At 36.0% G+C, this 23,713-nt stretch overlaps 1 pseudogene; it reads left to right on the forward strand.

Annotated features, from left to right (window-relative positions):
* Window positions 1-15,540: 15,540 nt before the first annotated feature.
* Window positions 15,541-17,801, forward strand: LOC111802107 (cationic amino acid transporter 1-like; annotated as a pseudogene).
* The last annotated feature ends 5,912 nt before the right edge of the window (window positions 17,802-23,713 follow it).

Raw genomic sequence — 23,713 nt, forward strand, 5'->3', positions numbered from 1 at the left:
TATTTAGTTAGAGGTGTTTACAGGCGTTGAGGATAAAGAACTGTATAATAGGCGTTGTTCTATAATCATCAAGAAGTTTAGTTAGAGGTGTTTACCGGCGTTGAGGATAAAGAAATATCCAGTTCTCTATAATGGAATTGTATAATCATCCAGAAGTTTAGAGGTGTTAGGACAAACAAATATCCTGTGGTATTCACTGAAGAGACCTGAGTTCAATTCTCGGCAATGGGAAACTCGTATCATTTTCTAAGTATAAGCAGTACTTAGAAGAAGATACCATTTTGTAGGATTTTTTATTTCTATTTCATTCTTAATACATGTCGTTTGTATTTTGGACATCTGTATAACCATCGAGAAGTTTAGAGGCGTAGGACAAAGAAACATTCATTGTTGTTCAATTGTTCTTCAGCGATTAGGATATTTGGCTTTCGCTCAAGAGGAGTTCAATTCATGGCCATGGAAAATTTAGTATTAATATTTGGACTTTATCCTTAATAATCTCGTTTTTATTCGGTATATTTGTATAATCATTAAGAAGTTTAGAAGCATTACCTAGTACCTAGGAGATACCATTTTGTAGGATTTTTTTATTTTATCCTTAATCCAGATCGTTTGTATTTTGGATATTTGTATTAACCATCGAGAAGTTTAAAGGCGTTGAAGACAAAAAAATATCCATTCTAGTCCAGCGGTTAGGATATCTGGCAAGAGACTCGAGTTCCATTCCCGATAATGGAAAATTTGGACATTTGTATAACCATCGCCATCGAGAAGTTTAGAGGTGTTGATGACAAAGAAATATCCATTGTCGTCCAACGAGACAAAGAAATATCCATTGTCGTCCAACGATGAGGATATCTAGCTTTCACCTAGGAGAGATTTGGGTTCAATTCTTGGCAATGGAAAACTTGGTTAGGATATTTATATTTTATCCTTAATCCATATCGTTTGTATTTTGGATATTTGAATAACCATCGAGAAGTTTAGAGGTGTTAATGATAAAGAAATATCCATTGTTGTCCAACGGTTAGAATATTTGGTTCTCACCCAGGAGGCTTTGGTTCAATTCTCGGTAATGGAAAACTTGGTACTGTTGTGTACCATTTTATAGGATATTTACATTTTATCTTTAGTCCATATCGTTTATATTTTGGATATCTGTCTAACAATTTGGAAGTTTAGAGGCATTATTAACAAACAAATATCCATTGTCGTGGTTAGGATATTTGGCTTTCAGTTAGGAGACTCAAGTTTAATTCCCAGCAATGGGAAAAGAGGATATTTAGATTTTATCCTTAATCCTATTTTTCACCTAGGAGACCCGGTTCAATTCCTGGCAATAGAATACTTGGTTAGAATATTCATATTTTATCCTTCATCCATATAGTTGATATTTTGGATCTCTCTCTATAGAAGTTTAGAGGGTTGAAGACAAAGAAACAACAATAATTGTTGCCATTTGTGGTACCTAGGAGATACCATTTTGTAGGATTTTTTTATTTTATTTTATCCTTACTCCACTTCGTTTGTATTTTAGACATTTGTATAATCATCGAAAAGTTTAGAGGCATTTATGAAAAAGAAATATCCATTGTTGTCTAATGGTTAGGATATTTGGATTTCACTCGGGAGACCCAGGTTCAATTCTTGGCAATGGAAAACTAGGTTATAGGTATTTTGGATATTGGAAAACGTGCCTCCTTAATTTAATTCATCTTGTTTGTGTTTTGGATATTTGTATAAGTATTTTGGATATTTGAATAACCATCGAGAAGTTTAGAGGTGCTGAGGACAAAAAAATATCCATTGTCATCCAGGATATGGATTTTATCTGAGTCTTCTTGGTCTGTCATTGCCTAAAATTCTAGGAATTTGTTGATAGTTAGAATAGATTGGGAGACCAAGTTTACTGATCCCTTTTAAATTTAAAATCGTTTTATATGGTCCTTTCCTACTTCTTCTATGTTGTAGGGTTAAAACCCAAAAATCCTTGTTGCTTTCCCTATGTTTCCTTATGTTTTCAATAAAACCTTCTTGTAAAAGTATTTTAACAATGAGGACAATAACTTGGTGCCATTTTGTAATACTTTTTTGATTTTATCCTTAATCAATCTCGTTCGTATTTTAGATATATGTATAACCATCGGATTAGTTTAGAGGTGTTGAGGACAAAGAAACATCCATTGTTGTTCCGTGGTTAAGATATTTGGCTTTCACCGAAGAGATTTGTGTTCAATTCATGGCCATGAAAAACTTAGTATCAATATGCAAACTTTATCCTTAATCATCTCGTTTGTATTGTGTATATTTGTATAACCATTAAGAAGTTTATAAGTGGTATCTAGGAGATACCATTTTGTAGGATTTTATGATTTTATCCTTAATCCATCTTATTTGTATTTTGGACATCTGTATAACCATTGAGAAGTTTAGCGTGTTGATGACAAAAAAATATTCATTGTCGTCCAGCAGTTAGGATATCTGGCTTTCACCCAGAGACTCGGGTTCAATTCTCATCAATGGAAAACTTGGTTAGGATATTTAGATTTTATCTTTAATCCATATTGTTTGTATCTTGGATATTGGTATAACCATCAATAAGTTTAGAGGCATTGAGGACAAAAAAATGTTCATTGTCTTCTAGCAGTTAGGATATCTGGCTTTCACCGAGGAGACCTAAACTAGGCTTTGAGGACAATGAAACATCCATTCTTGTTGAGGCTTTGAGGACAATGAAACATCCATTCTTGTTCGGTGATTAGGATATTTGGCTTTCACCCAAGAGACCTGAGTTTAATTCATGACCATGGAAAACTTAGTATCAATATTTGGACTTTATCCTTAATCATCTCATCTCATTTGTATTTTATATATTTGTATAAGAAGCAAGAAACCATTTTGTAGGATTTTAAACTTAATCCATAGAGAAGTTAAGAGGCGTTGATGTAAAAAAAATATCGATTCACTTGGAAGGCCTAGGTTCAATTCCTAACCATGGAAAACTTGGTTAGGTTATTTACATTTTATCCTTAATCCATATGGTTTTTTTTTTGATATCTATATAACCATCAAGAAGTTTAGAGGCGTTAATGACAGAAATATCCATTGTTTGGTTAGGATATCTGGCTTTCACCTAGGAGACGGAAAACTTGGTTAGGTTATTTACATTTTATCCTTAATCCATATGGTTTTTTTTCTTGGATATCTATATAACCATCGAGAAGTTTAGAGGCGTTAATAACAGAAATATCCATTGTTTGGTTAGGATATCTGGCTTTCACCTAGGAGACTGCCATTTTGTAAGATTTTTTGATTTTATCCTTAATCCATCTCGATATTTGGCTTTTACCCAAGAGACTTGAAGCCAATTCATGGCCATGAAAAACTGAGTATCAATATTTGGACTTTATCCTTAATCCATCTCGTTTATATTTCGGATATTTGTATAACCATCGAGAAGTTTAGAGGCGTTAATGAGAAAGAAATATCCATTATCATCCAACGATTAGGATATCTGGCTTTCACCCAGGAGACTCGGTTGGATCGATGTATAAATTTAGAAGCTAGTGGAAAAGTGAAAGGCCAAGAGTTGTTATAGGAGATAATGATGTTTTTATGGCTATAATTACAGAGAAGTAATAGGAAAGTGGTATCAGAGCCAATGGCGAATGTGACGGGTCAAATGCCGCTATCGCGACTAACAAAGACAACTACGAGAATTGGAGCATTGAAATGAAAGCTCTTCTCGGTTCTCAAGATGCATGGGAGGTGGTCTAAGAAGGTTTTGAAGAACCAAAAGATATCATGGGTTATACGGTGGCACAAAACAAGACGTTGAAAGAGGTGCGATCAAAGGATAAGGCGACACTATACATGTTGTGTTCCGAGCCGTTGATGAGTCGAGCTTTAAGAAGATTGCCAGTGCAACTACTTCAAAAGAAGCATGAGACATTTTAGGAAAAGTGTTCAAAGGAGCCAACCGAGTCAAGTAAGTGCGTCTCCAAACTCTTTGTTGTGAGTTGGAGAGCATGAAGATAAAGGAGTTGGAAAGTATATCTGACTACATCACGCGTGTACAGACTTTAGTAAACCAACTCAACTGAAACAGAGAAATGTTAATCGAGACGCGCGTTGTGGAGAATATTTTGAGATCATTAACCAAGAATTTTGAGAACGCTGTATGCGCGATAGAAGAGTCAAAGGACCTAGCGACGTTCACATTCAACGAGCTCGCCGGTTCTCTCAAGGCATACGAGCAACGTAAGAAGAAGAAGGAGGAAACACTCGATCAGGCACTTCAAACCAAGGCGTCATTCAAAGATGAAAAGGTACTCTATTCTCAAAATTTTCAAGGTAGAGGTCGTGGTCGTGGAAGTCGTGGAAATGGTCATGGTGGTCAAGGTAGCAGTCATGAAGGATACTATAAGGAGAAGAGACAGTTGAGCCAAGAAAATTGGCGTGGAAGAGGACGTGGTCGAGGAAGCGGCGGCCAATCAAATTATTCCAACATTAAGTGCTCCAAATGTCACAATTTTGGTCACTACGTGAATGATTGTAACTCCGACAAATGTTATAATTGTGGTAAAGTGGGGCATTTTGCAAAAGATTGTCGAGCCGATAAAAAGGTGGAAGAAACAACCAACCTAGCATTGGAAGACGTAACAAATGAAAGTCTTCTCTTGATGTCTCAAAATGAAGACAACATCAACAATGACACTCTGTGGTACCTCGACTCAGGGCAAGCAACTATATGTGTGGTCACGAGTACCTAGACAAAGAGATGCAAAAGTTTGAAAATGCTCATGTGTCATTTGGAGATGCTTTAAAGGTGGAGGTCAAAGGTCGAGGTATGGTTCATTACTTGCCAAAAGATAGCTTAATAGGGTCAATCCAAGATGTTTATTACATACCAGATCTCAAGACCAACATATTGAGTATGGGGCAACTCACAGAGAAAGGTTACTAAATATTCTTAAAAGACTGGCTGCTACACTTGAAGGACAAGCAAAGGCGTTTGGTTGCTCGAGTTGAGAGAAAGAAATCGGATGTACAAACTGAATTTAAGAAGCATACGAGAAAAATGTTTGCGAGTCGATGTAGAAACAAGGCATCGCTGTGGCATCTCCACTTTGGTCACCTACATCATGGCGGCCTAAAAGAGTTAGCAAAGAAGAATATGGTGCACGGGCTACCCAACATGGACTACGATGGAAAATTTTGTGAAGAATGTGTTCTCAGCAAGCATGTGAGAACCTCATTTCAAAAGAATGCTGAATTTTGGGCTAAACAACCTCTCGAGTTGATTCATACAGACATACGTGGACCAATCACCCCCGAATCTTTCAATGGTAAAAGGTATTTCATTCCTTTATCGATGATTACTTGCGAAAACCTTGGGTTTATTTTCTGAAAGAAAAATTTGAGGCATTCGAGGTGTTCAAAAAGTTCAAAGTGATGGTGGAGAAGGCAACTGGTAGACACATCAAAGCTGTACAATTCGATAGAGGTGGCGAGTATACTTCGACTACTTTCATGGAGTATTGCAAGGAGCAAGGCATAAGGCATTTTCTAATCGCACCGTACACTCTTCAACAAAATGGTGTGGTCGAGAGAAAAAATCGGATCATTCTTGATATGGTTCGGTCACTGCTCAAGAGCAAAAGGTTGCCAAAGGAATTTTGGGTAGAAGCCCTGCAATGCGCCATCTATGTGCAAAATCGATGTCCAAATGCGAAGTTAGATGATCAAACACCACAAGAGGCATGGAGCGGACAAAAGCCTACAATTTCTCATCTCAAAGTGTTCGGTAGTATGACTAATGCTCACATACCAGATCAACGAAGAACGGAGCTCAAAAACAAAAACAAAAGGTCTATTTTTATTGGGTATGATGAGAAGACAAAAGGATACAAGCTACTTGACCCAATAAACAAGAAGGTGATGGTGAGTCGTGATGTGCGAGTAAATGAAGTAAGCGAATGAGACTGGAACAATCCGACAGAAGTTAATATCAAAGTTGGAGAATCATCAGTCGTTGCACCAACAAGTATACTAACAAACTTAGGAATTTTCGATGATGAAGATGAACCACAACAACTCAAAATGCGAAATTTGCAAGATTTGTATGATTCAACAAATGAGGTACACCTTGTATGTCTTATTGCAGATGCTGAAAATAACATCTTTGAAGAGGCGGTGCGAGACCAGAAGTGGCAAACTGCCATGGATGTGGAGATTAAAATGATTGTTCGCAACAATACATGGGAGTTAACAGAATTACTGGAAGGAAGTCAGCCCATTGGTGTCAAGAAAAAGATGAATGCTCAAGGCAAAATAGAGCGGTACAAGGTGCGACTTGTTGCGAAGGGATACAAGCAAAAGGCGCAAATCGACTATGAAGAAGTTTTGCTCTCGTTGCAAGAATGGAGACAATCCGATTGCTCATTTCCCAAGCGGCTCAATTCAAATGGCCAATTTTTCAAATGGATGTCAAGTCGGCATTCTTGAATGGTGTGCTTGAAGAAGAAGTCTACATCGAACAACCACTCGGGTACATGAAAATTGGAGAAGAGAAGAAGGTACTAAAATTGAAGAATGCACTTTACGGGTTGAAGTAGGCACCGCGAGCATGAAATACTCGTATCAATACATATTTCAAGGAGAACGGGTACAAGCAATGTCCCTACGTGCATGCACTTTACATAAAGAAGAGTGGAGGTAATGTGATATTTGTTGCTCTTTATGCGGTGACCTCATTTTTTTGGGTAACAATGATGAGATGATAGAAGAGTTTAAGGGCACAATGACACGAGAATTTGAGATGACAGATTTGAGCTTGTTGAAGTTTTTCCTTGGTTTGGAGGTTAAACAAGGAGAGACGGGTATTTTTATATCACAGTAGACATATGCAAAAGAGATTTTGAAGAAGTACAAGATGACAAATTGCAACTCGGTATCAATACTAATGGAACCAGGTGCAAAACTCTCGAACTACGATGAAGGAGAACGAGTAGATGCAAATAGGTACCAAAGTTTGGTAAGAAGCCTTCGCTATCTTACATGCACAATGCCAGATCTTTCATTAAGTGTCTACATTATAAGTTGGTTCATGGAGGAGCCGATTTATTCACATTGGAGGGTGTTGAAGCGAGTCATATGGTACATCCAAGGAACGGTGTCACTTGGGTTGTTCTACTCGAAAGTAGAAGATTACAAGTTGGTTGGTTGGTTATTCTAACAGCGATTTGTGCGGAGACATGTAATGGATCCGGCTTTAGTCGGTTAAAAAGAGGAGAGGTGTGTGTGGCCGGGCTTCTTTCTTTATAGTGGTGCTGCCCGCCCCCTTATTAATCCATTTGACTAGGAACACGTGGATCCAGGGAACCAGGCTCGGGAACTCTTTCTTAATAGTAGGGTCCTTACTTAATAGTAGGGGAAGAGAGTCCAATCTCTGAAATAGAGCTTAGTCTCTCCATAGTAGTATACTAGTCTCAGGCGGAGGTTATGACTTAATCCAATAAATAGAGTCAGGTTGAGAGATCAAAGAAAATGGTGCTCGATGAAAGGATCCTTCACACTATGCTGTGGGCTTCATCTTTCCTTTCGTCTTTACTTGATGAATAAGGAGGTAATCAAATAAAGCCTATTTACCGAGTTCTCAATCAGGTTCAGGAGCCGGACCATTTCTTATTAAATGGATGTTTTCCCGGGATTTTAGTCTATTTTTGAGGTAATTCCATTGGAAGGAAAGAGACTGAACTCCGTAACCTATCCCACTAATAGCCTTTACAGTTCAAGAATCAATGAATTAGCAGCCAAGACTCAAAGACAAAAGATTAATTCGACTTAACTACTGAACTTATCCCTTCTTTCTTTAACTGTCTGTAAACTGGGAATCTTAGCTCAAATCTTGATCCTTACTTAATTCTTGTTATGTATGGTTTGTTATTCAACAAAGGCTATTCTTTCACTCTTGGGCTCTCCTGTAAGTAAGATAGACGATCGGAAAAGTACATCGGGTTATGTATTCTTTATGGGCAACACACATTTACTTGACTTTCAAAGAAACAACCGATCGTGAAGCTCTCGACGTGTGAAGTTGAATATGTGGAAACATCTTGGTGTGTATGTCACATGATATGACTTAGAACTTTGTTGAGCAAGATGAGATAAAGAAACTAGGTGCAATTGTGATTCAAGTTGACAACAGATCAACAACTGAGTTGGCAAAAAACCAAGTGAACCATAAAAGAAGCAAACACATTGATGTTCGTTTTCACATTATCCGAGATCATGTGAAGAAGGAAGTGTGAAATTTCTGCATATGGTAAGTTAGGATCAAGTTGCGGATATTTTTACAAAACCGCTACCAAAAGTACTTTTCGACAAATATAAAAAGATGATTGACATGACGGATAACAGAAACAGTTAAGTTTATGGGGGAGTTTTGTTAACCTTATATGTTATTTTGGGTTTTCAATTTAGAAGTTAGTGGAAATGTGAAGTCCAACCGTCTTGTAGATGAAAGGCAAGAGTTGTATATGATACAACTAGATTTTTATGGCTATAATTAGTTTTTTAGTTGTCACATGAGAAAATGAAGTTTTTATGGCTATAATGAGTTTTTTTTTATTATTTTAGCTTCCGAAGAACATGTGAATTCTTATAAAGAGATGTAGAGAAAATGACATAAAACAGAGGAGTAATAGAAGAGTGTTTTTTTTTTTTTTCAAAAAAAAAAAATAGTGTTTTGTCTCTCCATTCACAATTTTTTTTTTTTTTTTTTTTGCTTTTTTACAAGTTATAGGTATTTTGGATATTGGTATAACTATCGAGAAGTTTAGAGGCGTTCAACATAAAGAAATATTCATTGTCGTCCAGCGGTTAGGATATTTGGCTTTCATCCTAAGAGACTTGGGTTCAATTCTCGCCACTTGTGAAAACTTGCATTTTGGATATTGGTATAACTATCGAGAAGTTTAGAGGCGTTGAGCATAAAGAAATATTCATTGTCGTCCAGCGCGGTTAGGATATTTGGGTTTCATCCTAAGAGACTTGGGTTCAATTCTCACCAATTGTGAAAACTTGCATCCTTAATCCATCTCGTTTGTATAGAGTGTTGAGGACAAAGAAAACTTGCATCTTGCATCCTTAATCCATCTCGTTTGTAAGATTTTTTTAAATCTTATTTTGAATATTTGCATAACCATCGAGAAGTTTAGAGATGAGTTGTTCAGTGGTTAGGATAAGGCTTGCACACAACAAACCTGAGTTCAATTCATGGTCATGAAAAACTTACTATCGGTGTTTGTAAGGACTTTATCCTTTATCATCTCATTTGTATTCTGTATATGGAAAACTTGGTACCATTTTGTATATTTAATTCATATCCTTTGTATTTACTATTGAGAAGTTTAGAAGCGTTTTGGACAAAAAAACAACAATAACTTGGTGCCATTTTGTAAGATTTTTGTATTTTGGACATTTGTATAACGATCGAAAAATTTAGAGGCGTTGATGATAAAGAAATATCAATTGCGGTCTGATTAAGATATTTGGCTTTCATCCAATTGCCCCAGGTTCAATGTTGGAAAATACTTGGTTTCACTCATTATTCAACAAACTTGTTCCTTCCCTCACCCTAAAGTTTTCTCCACCAAAAGTAGTGTGTACATGATCTTCAGGTTGGGTTTGGGTTGTTAAAAAAAAAAACAAACACTCGGTGCACGTTAAAATAGTTATATGTTAATTTAATATATTTAATTGGCATCGAAATCAAGTTAGTGTGAGAGTTTTAAGTTAGGACACATACCACACCCTCGCAAACCATCATTAATGTAAATCTCTTTGTATATTTTATATATTTTTATTTGGCTCAAGTCAATCGGAAGGTTTTGTCCCATGAACCCAAACCAACCTGAAAAGCTAATCCGACCCAACTCAACCCTTATAGTTCAAGTTGGGTTGGTCCGGGTTGTCGGGTTGAATGTTCTTATAAACTTTCGAGCCTTTTACCAAAAATGCTACTTACACTTTCAAAAGCGCGATGGAATAAGTCTTAGTTAAATGAATTAAGGTTTAAGGCTCGAATGGAAAATCTAAACTTTTGTTCAAAACTTACCTTTGAGAACTCGATTGGGCACGGTGTTCCAAGCACTTTCAAACTTGGAGCCCTTCTCCAAAAGTGTAGTCGTAGGCAATCGAGCCATTTTATCCAAACTCTTTTCTAGAATATTTTATTTTTTTTTATTTTATAATTTTTTTTTCTTATTTTGGAGAATTTTCCTTTTAATAACTGGTGGAAATTCTTGTACTATAATTAATTAAGAACAAAACAACTTCATTAAAATTACAAAATTATATTTTTGCCATTTTTTTTTTAAAATTCATCTCGGGTGTTAAGAATTCTATAGCCAACTCGGAAACTTTTGTTCCGCCAACTTAACTAGTCTTGAAAATGTTTGAGGTACAACTCTCTCATCTCTTTCTTTTTGTTTTTTTTTTTCGCTTCCTTGGCTTGATGATTCTTCCATGGGACCTTGACTAGAGTGATAACCTTCGTACTTAGTTCCTTAACATCTATTTGGAGTATTTTTATGAGTTTCTCTTCATAGGTTAAGTTTCTCACGGGGGAAGTTCTCATGCTTTATGACATGTGAGGGGTCCAGGGTGTACTTGGTCAACATCGAAAATGAAATACGTTTACCCACGGTAGCAAGGTTGGGTGGTTCATGCCAATTTGTTGGCTGCAATGTCGATCGGCTCCAATATCTCAAACAAACGATAAATCTTGAGTTCATTTTGTGGACTTGACAAAATAGGGAGCTGGGACCGTAAATTCACAAGAGAAATACTTTCTATCTCCTCATAAAGAAAAAAAAAAAAAAGTAAATGAGTGGTTTCTTGTTAACTTCAAGACTTAAACAATGGGGTCTCACCCTTTCACTAGCCGGAGAGAGATTTAGCATGGTTAGATTATAAACTAATTATTCATTAAAGTATTAACTTTACTTAAAAAACAAGATATAATTATAGGCATAACAAAAACTTTTGACTCAAATGAAATTACAAATAATTTATATATGATGAAGTTGCATGTAATAGTTACATCCATAGACGTAACTAGTCCTATAGAACATACAATTGTAACTCAATGTTAATAGTGAAGTGACTTCAAATTATTGTTTAATATATCTAAATTTAAAATAAAAAAATATATAAATGTTGAACGTTCAAATTAATAATTAATATATTAATTATATTAATATAAAATGAGTAAATTATGTTTAAGGTAAAGTATTTCTCCTATTTTGAAAATTATATCCTGGAGACTAATTCCATGTTTACTTCAAATTTTGATTTCATTTTTAATGACACATTTACTACCCAACTACTTTATTATTATTTTTATTTAATAACAAAATAACAAAATATATAATAAATCAAATGTGAAATAAAAATACTTTTAATTTTAATAAAAAAGAGCCATTGAAAATGGTTTGAAATGAAATTGAAACTATTTTCAATTGTTTATTAAAAAAAAATTATTAAGGGTTTAGATAGAAAAACTAGAAAAAATAAAATGGTGTTGTACTAAGCAGCTTTGTCCAAAGGGTATATTCATATATTCGGATAAATCGATTAACTTAAACTACTCAATTCAAATTATTAAGATTGAGTTGGGTTAAAAGAATTTAGATCCGTTGTAAGTTAACATTTTTTTTTTGTTGGATCAATATGAGTCCAACCAACTAAAAATAGGTTACAATTCAATCATATCCTATCTTGAGGTTGTAGGTATTAGCGGCAATGAGTCATCTTCTCGTAATGTAATTACACCATCTCTTTTTTAAATTTGAACAGTCGAAGCAGATATTGTCCTCTTTGAATTTTTTCGGACTCCCCCTTTAGGCTTTAACATGGTTAAGGAAAGGTTTTCATACCTTATAAAGAATGTTTTGTTCTCCACCCCAGTCAATGTGAGGTTCTCACATCGACATGGTTGAAAAGGTAGGCTTTTGCACAGAATTACAGACTTTCATTTACATTGCTGAGTGACATGGTTGAAAATGTAGGTTTTTGCAAAGAAATACAGACTTCCATTTACATTGCTAAGTGATGAGGGTAACAAAGTGAGGAAAGAATGGGGAATTCCTGCCGATCTTTTGGGAACATTGCCTGGACGACAGACTTATGTTCTTGATAAGAATGGGATTGTACAGCTCATTTAGAGCCTTTAAATCTATATATTCCTCTATGTATTCCGGGTAGAATTAGGAAGGTGCTATTTGTTGGCATCAGATAATTATCTGGTTCTAGTTGATATCAAGCGGTTATGTGTATCAAAAAACCATAAATAAATTTGAAGAACTCTATTGTTTTAGGTAGAAGAGTTTAGGTAAAAGCCATCACATCGAGTTCTTTTTTACCAAGTCTCATTTAGGTACGAACAACCCATTTATCTTAATCGAAATAAATATATAAGCGACTATAAATATTCACTTTTTGTTCGAGACCTTGTGTTGGGTAATATAGGGAGTAAGCACAACTTTGTAATATGTATCCTTGTCCAACACTTCATATTGTTTGCTTTCTTTAAACTTAAATTTAATTGTCAATCTAAAGTTGTTACAATAGCTTACTAAAAATAATGATATCGCATACTTTTTATAGTATTTTTCACGAGTCTTAACAGCTCATGCTATAATAGAATATGAATAGATGACTTGTATATGATTCTATAAAAACATTTATTAGTGTTTTTTTTTTAAAATTAAAGTTATGATATGTTAATTCAAGCTACTTGAAGACTCATGCTTGCACATGCGTAGGAAAGTGCTACACATCCAATTTTGTCCTGAAGTCATCCAATTTTATCATATCTTTCATGCGTTTATTAGAGTTGTATTTCATGCTAGTTTGTCGTTTTGCATGTCAATCACATCATATCAATCATTTTACATACATATGCCATATCATAACGTTTCCATATTTCCAAACATAAAAATTTTCATCATATACATATCATACCATAACATATCGTATCACAATATACCATAACATAAACATATCAATTTATTACATACATCGTACCAGAACATATATCATATCATTTTCATATCGTATTATATATATATATATATATATATATATATATATATATTCGTCATTCATATGTCATATCATAATCGTATCATTTCGTAAACATTTCATAGGCATATTGTTTCCATATGCATATCTAGTCATATCGTATTTTTAATCTTGTCATAACCTTATTGTCCTTATACATCTCATAGTCGTATCATTTCATGGACATACCTTAGTCATATTGTTTTCCAAATGTACCCTAACCATATAGTTTTATCAATCTATCATAATCATATCATTTTCTATACATAACCTAACCGTGTCGTTATATTAATAATATTTTAGTCATATCATTACATTACATTCAACGCATCATTCTCGTATTCTATATCATAATGTAAGAGTTATCATACCATTCATATATTATAACATATCATATCATAGTCATATCGATTCATAAACAATTCACACATATCAAATATATGACTATGAATATTGAGGGAAAAGTGGGCGTGTGAGAGGTTCGAGAAGAGATGAGATTAGTTGATTTGTTTAATTATTATTTTTTTTATTGGCATGCCCTAACATAAATTTTATGTGGAAACCTTCTTTAAAATAATAAATAATGTTATGAACTTATACGTCTTCATTAAGAGTCTTAAAACAAAAACAACGAAAAATATTCAATATGAAATATAAATAAAATCAAAGAAAAAATTAAAACGATGCCCTAATCTAACCTAATATCTAAGAAGTGAAAATGCAACTACACTAACACAGGTTCCATAATCGTCAACCACACATGAATGTGTTGCCTTTACTTGAAATTTAAGAATAACACAAGACCTCAGTATTTTAAGAAATACTCATCAAGTGATCTCACTATTGGTGTTGGTGAATGCAAACACATGCATAACGGTGAGACCTATCATTTTAAATCGTATTCTCTAAATCTACATTCCAGACTTGCAAGTGGGATATATGGTACTTCTCTGCACACTACACACATGTGCGAGCATGGGCTCACTAGGCAGGCTCGCGCACCCTCTAGATTGATTGGTCGGGCTAGCTCCTCTAGACTATTGTCGAACACCCAGAGGGAATAGCGAATATCGTTGAACTATGGTAAGCATGATAATCATTTTTGTCTCATAGTGTACGCGTCCGTACTCGTCATACGGAGAAGTATCCCGATGCACGTAAATATACAAATATGCATGAGGTTCCCTTATTCTTCTTTGTGGCATAATAAATCATGCAGGACAACCCACATTCTCTCATCACATATCACACTCTTAATGTAACGCCCTTAATATTCTTGCTTAAATTAGAAGCATCACCACATGAATTCCATAAATAACATAGGTGGTAGTTTGAATACAATATTTGCAAATGAAGTCATGAACTTACACGTTTAATTTAAGACAAGAGAATAGAAATAACATATCTCAAACATATCGTTAAACACATGGTACCATAACATATATTATATCATTCACGTAACACATTTCAAACATATCGTCAAACGCATCACATCATTTCATAAACATTTCACACATATCAAGCACATGACACGTGCGAACTATGGGGCATGTGTCATCATACAACATCAGTTTTTAACCATGCAGATAGTACAACCACTTACCTGATTAGCTTAGATTGGTGTCACCAATTTATCCTTAATAAAAGTTCGATTTTGTTCTATGTATCCAAGTCAACTATGGGAACCCATGACAACAATTTCAAGTTCAATTCTCTACATTGTACAATATCCATGTGTTAGACTTCATGCAAGTAGAGTATTAGAATATTAGAATATTATAAAATCCTCACGATTAATATTGACCGTAGAGACTATTTTGTAGAGTTTTATTAAACTACATACTAATTATAATATTTAAATGACTGAGTAAAGTAATTATAAAGTTAAATAAATATTTTTATATATAATTGTACCCTAAGTAAAACGGTATTGTTTGAAATTAACCCTCGGTCCATTTAACCAAATCTAGTTTTAGGAGAATAGTTTTAAAATTCAGCTTTAATTGAAATATAATTACGATTCTTCTGATGGGACAACACTAAATCAGCAAAATGATTGAGGATCCAATTGAGAATGATTTGGAGTTAAGAAGTGTGTATAAGCCTTTAGCAGTTTGAGATGATTAAATTTAGAAACCACATCTTGGTTGAGATGATTAAATTTAGAAACCACATCTTGATACCACAAATGTGACTGCCAAATTAACCTCCACATGTCAGTTTCCTCTCATATTCAAACAACTGTGTCTATTGGCTGTCATATTCAAACAACTGTGTCTACTGGCTGTCACGGGTGGTCTCTGTTTCCTTTATAAACCCCATTTTCCTTTCTTATTCTCCCTTCTTGTCTTAAGTTACTTGATTCTCTCGATTAGTTTCTTTTTTGGTTGACTGTTTTAGTGTGAATTCATAATGGGTCAACCAAACGGTGACGCTGGTGGTGGAGAAGGGATCAGAAGAAAATCTTGTGGTTGTTCGAAGCAAGATTTTCTACCAGAGGAGCCGTTTAAGAGTTGGAGAAATTACACTAAAGCGTTGAAGGCGACGCCGGCCTGGCTCTTGGATCGGCTCACGGCCAGGTCCGGGGAGCACATTGAGCTCGTCGAGATGAAGGCTTGCAGCCAGCACGAGATGAAGAAGAGCCTCACATGGTGGGACCTTATGTGGTTCGGTATCGGCGCCGAAATATTCGTCCTCACCGATCTTGAGACTAAGAAACACGCCGGCCCAGCTGTCGTCTTGTCTTATGTCGTCTCCGGCGTCTCCGCCATATTTTAAGTCTTCTGTTACACTGAATTTGCGTGGAGATCCCAACAGCTAGTACATGCATTTTTCTATTTGGTCTCTATTTGTCGTCAAATATTATATATTTTTTAAATTAATTTCTATTTCGGCTCTATACATTTATTCTTGTATTTTTTCTATGATATATTAAGTTTCTATTAATTATTTTATTCTTTTAAATTAATGAATTAAGGTTTACTAATTTTTTTCTATCTCGACTATAAAAAAATATGTTTAAATTTCATTAGAGATTCTCCTCGTCTTTTGAAAAGAATTATACCTTTTAACTTTTATAAAACAAATTCAAAAATATTCTTAAACTCAATATAGAAATGGAGACCGTTTATCTATTTCTTATAGATCATCTCCCTTTTTAATTGTAAGAGTACCAATAATAGTTTATATATATATATTTTAATTACTTTTGAAAGTGTATGAGTATTTTTAAATTGTGTACTAACAGTAATAGTATTTTGAATATTTAAAAAAACATTTAAAAAGTTCTCTGACATGTGCTCTTGTTATCTTGTTCTTTATTTATTTATTTATTTATTTCTTTTCATTTCTTTAAAAAAGTGGGTCTTATTTTTGTGGTAGAGATAATGACATGAGCTCGTTGTAATTACTTGTTCAGGTGGATCATTCGCTTACCTAAGGGTAGAACTAGGAGACTTCGTGGCATTCATCGTAGCGGGCAACATCCTCCTTAGATATATAATTGGCAGCGCTGCTGTGGCCCGTTTATGGACTTCATACTTTGCCACTTTGTACAATCACCATCCGAACGATTTTCGCATCCATGTTTCGTCTTTCCCCGACTCCTACAACCAGCTCGACCCCACCGCCATCATTGTGATCATCGTCATTTGCATCTTGGCTGTAGCCAGCACCAAAGGCTCCTCCCACTTCAACTACATTGCTTCCATTTTCAATGTTGCCATCATCCTCTTCATTGTCATTGCCGGCCTCACCAAGGCCAACCCGAAAAACTTCACTCCTTTTGCCCCCTATGGCCCTCGTGGCATCTTCGTAGCCTCTGCCGTTTTGTTCTTTGCATACATTGGATTCGACACCGTTTCGACAATGGCTGAGCAAACTAAGAACCCTGATAAAGATATACCTATTGGCCTTGTTGGATTAATGGTGATCACCACACTAGCCTATTGCATTCTTGCAGTTACCTTGTCCTTGATGCAGCCGTACCAACAAATTGATGAGGACGCGCCGTTTTTAGTGGCTTTTGAGGCTGTTGGATGGGGTTGGGCTAAGTACATTGTGGCTGCTAGTGCTATTAAAGGCATGACCAACGTGTTGTTGGTTAATGCTGTTGGACAGGCACGCTATCTCACCCACATTGCCAGAACCCACATGATCTCACCATGGTTCGCCAAAGTGCATGAAAGGACTGGCACTCCTCTCTATCTCCACCCTCTTCATCTTCATGCTGGTAGCCATCGGCTTGATCGTTCGACGCTACTACGTCAGCTGTGAAACGACCCCATCCGACCGAAAAGAAGCTCATAATCTGCCTGGTTCTAATCGTGGGATCTTCAATAGCAACTGCCCGTGTACTGGGGCTCAAGCGACGGCTGGATCGGCTTGGTGGTGTCCAATTCCATATGGTTTCTCTCAACTCTGGCCCTATGGCTCGGTGCCCCACAGGCCAAAAAGCCTCGTGTGTGGGGCGTGCCGCTCGTCCCGTGGCTGCCTTCACTGTCGATCGCCATCAACCTTTTCCTTTTGGCTCCATCGACAAAGTTTCATTCGAAAGGTTCGGAATCTGGACTGGGATTCTGTTGATTTACTATATCTTGATTGGATTACATGCTTCTTATGACTTGGTCTTGGAGTCCAAGACTACAACAGGAGAAGTTAATAGCAGTTTGTGAATGGATCTATTTATAATGATTGGCTTAGTGCTTTGATTACGTGATTTGTGGTTTATGCTTTTTATTGTGTTAGCTACCATTCATGTTGGCAAGGATGGTGGTTTGTTTGTATATGTTTGAGCTTTCTCTCTACTTTGTTTGTACAAACAAAACGCTATAGTATATTGTTTATAATATTTTTTTTTTAAGATTTTGATGGTTGACGTTATTACAAGTTCAAGACTTTTTATTATTATTTTTTGTGTAATTATAATAGATGCTATAAAAAAATACGAAAAATTGCTAAAGTAAAGTATTGGATAATTTGAGAGAGAAGTTATTCAATTGATACCAGATAAATTGTTCACCTTATATAATTATCAACAACATTGATTATTTAGAAAAAAATACAAAAACTCACAAGTGTTTTAAGAGTGTAGTAACATGTAGTTGAACTAGCATTTTTTTTTTTAAATTTTTGTGTACATTACTATTTCGTTCACCTAGATTGTAATGTTCGAGCTTGGTAGGTATGTAAGTTTCCCTAATTTCTGTGTCCGTTACCATTTCATTCACTTACACTCTTCATTTAATGCTACTACGCTCTTCATTTTTGTGTTCGAGCCTGCTTCTTTTATCCGGCATTTTCCTCGTTTCTCTATTATGTATTAGCCGAGTGATTGTTAATGTGTTCTTTAATTTCACCTCTTTTGTAGGGTATTTCTTCCCCACTTCTCAATTTTATTACTTGACATTGTTCCTTGCCCTCTCTTTTTGGTGTTTTGATGTTTGCTTGCTACTTTCCAAGATGTCTATTTCGTAACTCAGTTGCTAATTGACTCAATTGAACTTCCTTCATTACGCTCTCAAAAGATGTTCCCGATTTGTGTTGAGCTTGGCTAAGTCTAAGAATATAAATGGGGATACCCTATGCGCATGTGTCATGATCTCGAGTTGTGATATCGTCGTAAGCCGTTCAGGGATGCCTTGCATTTACCTGGAATAGAAGTAGCACGTGGCTTGAGTATTTTAAAAAATACTAAGTAAGTGACCCCATTATAGGGGTTAAATGATAACACATACAATTTCATGAAAGAGACCTATCATAACAGTCTATTTTCCTGCGATGGCCATCCTAACGGGCAATTGGAATGTGTACTTAATTTTTCTACACACGGTTCATACGTGCAAGTATTGACCCACCAGTCAGTTCGCACGCCTCCTAGGCCCCCTTTTTTATGGGGCGAGAATTCTCTAGTGGTTGTTGATGTTAGACACCCGTTACGAATAGTGATCATCACGACAACATTATGTTAACATAATGATCGTTCCCCTGTCTTGTAGCGTACGCGTCTATACTATTGAGAAGGATAAGGGGTATCCCCCAATGCATGAGCACACAATAATGTATAAGGTCCCAACGTTTTTTCAATTTTCATTATCATTTAATACAATCTCGCTAGCGTCTTCCTTCATAACATATCTTTCATGTCTATGTCGGGGTGGTATCTCATGCTAGTTCATCGGTTTGCATGTCAATCATATTACATACATATGCCATATCATAACATTTCCATATTTCTAGACATAACAATTCGAATTTTATACATATCATACCATAACATATCGTATCACATATATCGTACCATAACATATATCATTTCATTTTCATATCGTATCACAACATTTCATACTCATATCGTTTCCATATGCATATCCCTGTCATTTAATACAATCTCGCTAGCGTCTTCCTTCATAACATATCTTTCATGTCTATGTCGGGGTGGTACTCATGCTAGTTCATTGGTTTGCATGTCAATCATATTACATACATATGCCATATCATAACATTTCCATATTTCTAGACATAACAATTCGAATCGTATACATATCATACCATAACATATCGTATCACATATATCGTACCATAACATATATCATATCATTTTCATATCGTATCACAACATTTCATACTCATATGGTTTCCATATGCGTATCCCTGTCATATCGTTTTGTTAATCTTGTCATAGCCTTATCGTCTTTATACATCTCATAGTCGTATCATTTCATGGACATACCTTAGTCATATTATGGTCAGCATGATAATCATTTTCGTCTAATAGTGTACGCGTCCATACTTCATCATAAAGGAGAAGTATCCCGGTGCACGTGAACATACAAATATGCATGAGGTCCCCATATTTTTTTTTCGTGGCGTAATAAATCATGCAGGACAACCCTCATTCTTTGATCACATATCACACTCGTAATGTAACAACCCTAATATTCTTGCTTAAATTAGAGGCATCATCACATGAATGCCATAAGTAACATACGTGGAAGTTTGAAATAAAATATTTGCAAATGAAGCCATGAACTTACATGTTGAATTTAAAACAAGAAAATAGAACTAACATAGTCTTTGAACATGAAAAATGAAATAATCATCCTATCAACTACTAAATGAAAATCAATGTATATCACTTCTCTATCATGATTTCTTCCATGGTCATTTTAGAATTCATGTCATCTATGCAGGGGCGTTTTACCTTTACATGAAAAATAAGGGTAGCATGTGGCTTGAATATTTTAAGAAATACTAAATAAGTTACCCCATTTTTGGGATTAGTAATGCAATACACACATTTAATGATGGGACATATTCTTTAAAACCGTGACTTGACCTTGAACTCTTTCCAATTCCAGACATGGTTGGATGCGTAAAGCCCAAATTCTGGGCCCAAGGCTCAATACATTAAAATAAACCCGAGGGTTCATCTACATAAACCCTAGGCCAAAGCCCAATACATCAAAAAAATAAATCCTAGGGTTCAGCTATGTAAAGCCACCAAACCAGCCACCCATGTAATAGAGCACAAAGCCTGAGACGAGTGAGCACGAAGCCTGAGACGAGCATTCCGCATCGTCACCGCACGTCGAACGACCACCGCCAATCGCCGTCGCGCATCAAATTGTCGTCGTCATCACGAATTGAACACTGTCGTCATCGCCAGAACCACTATTTGGAGGAGTAGATGTAACCAAGGTACAATGCGCCAACCAACGAAGTTACAATGTGGTTTCTTTTCTGAATAGTTCAGATTTGACCCACCCTCTACGTAGGAAGAAGGAAAGCAATAAAACCCTATGATTTGTAGGAGTCGTTGTAACACTCAAGTTGGGTTGGTTAAACTTGGGTGTTTAAGTGTAGGTTCGATCTAAGTCGAAGTTGGACCAATAAGAGGTCTTCCTATTGAAACTCAACTGTTTTGTTTTTCTACAAGGGTTGAATATGTTTTGTATTGTATGGTTGAGTGTTGTGTGATAAGATGTATGTTGACTATAAAAATAAATGTTTTGAAACCTATTACATGCATAATTATGTTTGATGATTGAGAATTTCTCTGATGTGAATTGCGTGTCATAATGTATGGTTGCTCATGAAAATAAACCGTTTGGGACGTAATGCATGCATGTTACCTTTGATGATTAAGGAGGTTGCGGTTAGGGTTGCACGCTGTGTGTTTTGGGTAATCAGCCACCAATGGTCACTCTACGAGGTGATTTATGAAAATGGTTATCAAGGTTAGGGTTATACGCTATGTGTTTCGGGTAACCAACCATTGATAATCATTTTAAGGAGTTAGGATGGATGTTTATTTTCATGTGGTAAGATTACACGCTGTGTGTATCGGGTAACCTAGCACTAATGGTCACTCTACGGAGTGATTGCAGTAAATGATTTCCAAGGCAAGGATTACACGCTATGTGTTTCGGGTAACCAGCCATTGATAGTCATTTTAAGGAGTAAAGATAGATGTTAATTTTCATGTGGTAAAAATTTCGCGTTGTGAGTTTAGGGTAATTAACCACTAAGATCACTCAATTTTGTTTGATTGTCATGTGACAGTTTATGTGTTTGATCTCAAGTGGGGTCACTTACTGGTATTTCTTAAAATACTAAAGTCGTGTGCTACATTTATTTCAGGTAAAGGCAAGACGCCTCTATACGGTTGATGATGACATTGCAAGTAAAGACCGTGGCACATGCATAGGATAGTGGTATTTCATTTCTTAGACTTTGGGTTAGTATAAGATGTTTTTAATTTTAATATTTTATTGGTATTACTTGTTTTTTTATGTTGCTTTAAATATTTTTTCAAGCATGTAAGTTTATGGTAGTGTTTTATGATAAAGTTTTAAATGTTTATTTTCGCACAAGAGAGTATGTTAGGATGACATTAGCCACTTTAGGTTAGTATAAATCTAGGGTCATTACAGAAAAAGTGCCACTGCACGGATGACGATGAATGTTAGAATGGCCATGGAAGTCAAGACAGGATAGTAGTATGAATTGACTTCATTTAGTAGTTGATAGGTGACTTTTCATTTTTGTATTCAAATACTATGTTATTTTTTGTAACACTTTTACTTTGGAGGTATCAACGACCTTTGTTTTCCTACTTAAGATCCAAATATATGCATGATAATTAGGTCGTGATTTTTTATTGTAGGCAGAAGAGACCGAGGCTCGAGTCGACGAAGAAGGAAACTATGGTCGAGATGGTTGTAAGATTAAAAAAAACAGACGAGATCAACATAGGGACAAGGTCATTTTGCAAGAAAGGGAAAGAAAGAAGAGGAGTCTGGATAGTTGAGTCATAACAAGAAAGCGAAAGAAAGGAGAGGAAAAGAAGAAGGGATAAGAAGAAGGTAGGATTTTGAAAGAAAAGAAGAACAGAGAAATCGGCTGCCTCAAATCTACCCTTGGAGATCGAATCCAAGACAAGAAACTTCGAATCAAGACTCCTCTTGGTGCTAGAGGAGGAGTTTGGGTGGTGGATTCGCCCATTCCAGGCAGAAAATCCGAGAATGAACAAGGTAAGACTATGACCTTTTCGTTTCAATTTTGCCTAGATTTAAGGAGTTTTGAGGTGTGTAATTAAAAGAGGATTCACACAGGTTTCTTGATGGAATCCCGAACCAAAATTAGAGCTTAATCGGAGTTCGGGTGAAATGGTCAAGAATAGAAAACGTGAGTTTTCTCGTATCTTTGAATGGATTTAATTCATTCTATATTCAAGAAAAATACGTCGATGTAGGTGAATAAAAAATCTACGACTTTGGTGAAGAAACCGAGTCAATCCAAGTTATGTGCGAAAAGTTACGAAAATATGAAGCAAATGGTTTGAACACACAAAACAGATGAAATCTGGAAAATTGAAAACATGCATGAGAGAGAAAATTGCTGCCACACGTTGCCTAATTTACAAAGGTGCGCGCAGAGCCGGTGAGTGACACGTGGCAGCATTTCACTAGAGAAATGCATTTAGCCAACCTGTTGACACGCGTTAATACGCTCGTATTCGGGTCAAACCGAAATAAAAATGCTCACGTGAATCGAACAGCGTCTGGAACCACCAAATTGACACGTGACCGATCTGGCGACCCACAGTCCAACCTAACGATCTCGCCACTCCCTATGCGCCATATGTGACGCCCAAAAAATTTGAAGGGTAAGTTTGTGCTGTTAGGGTTCGATGTGCACCACTGCTCGCGCGATGCCCGAGCTGACCGCCTGTGTTCATTGCGCGTGGGGGGTGTCACGGTCATGCTCGTCCAGGGCGTGTTGCCCATGGCCGCATGCCCATGACAAGCCAAACCCTTGTCATGTCTTTTCATTCTAGTGTTTTTCCTTTTGTAGTTCTAGGGCGTATGACGCCTAAAAAATATCATGTCTAGGTCTGCCAGACATAAAATGGCTCATAATGTACTATAGGGAGATATGACTAGTTGTCAACTTCTCCCTACCCAAGGTTATATATGCTAAGCCGTTGTTATCTTTCTCTTGCTTGCTTATATAACGTCTCTTTCCAAAATCTCTCTTTCTAAAATCTCTCTCTCTCCTCGTTTTCTAAAACCTTCTTTTAAAA

The sequence above is a fragment of the Cucurbita pepo genome, chromosome 2 (genome assembly GCF_057944985.1).
Source record: "Cucurbita pepo subsp. pepo isolate OVF chromosome 2, ASM5794498v1, whole genome shotgun sequence".
In the NCBI taxonomy this organism is placed as follows: domain Eukaryota; kingdom Viridiplantae; phylum Streptophyta; class Magnoliopsida; order Cucurbitales; family Cucurbitaceae; genus Cucurbita; species Cucurbita pepo.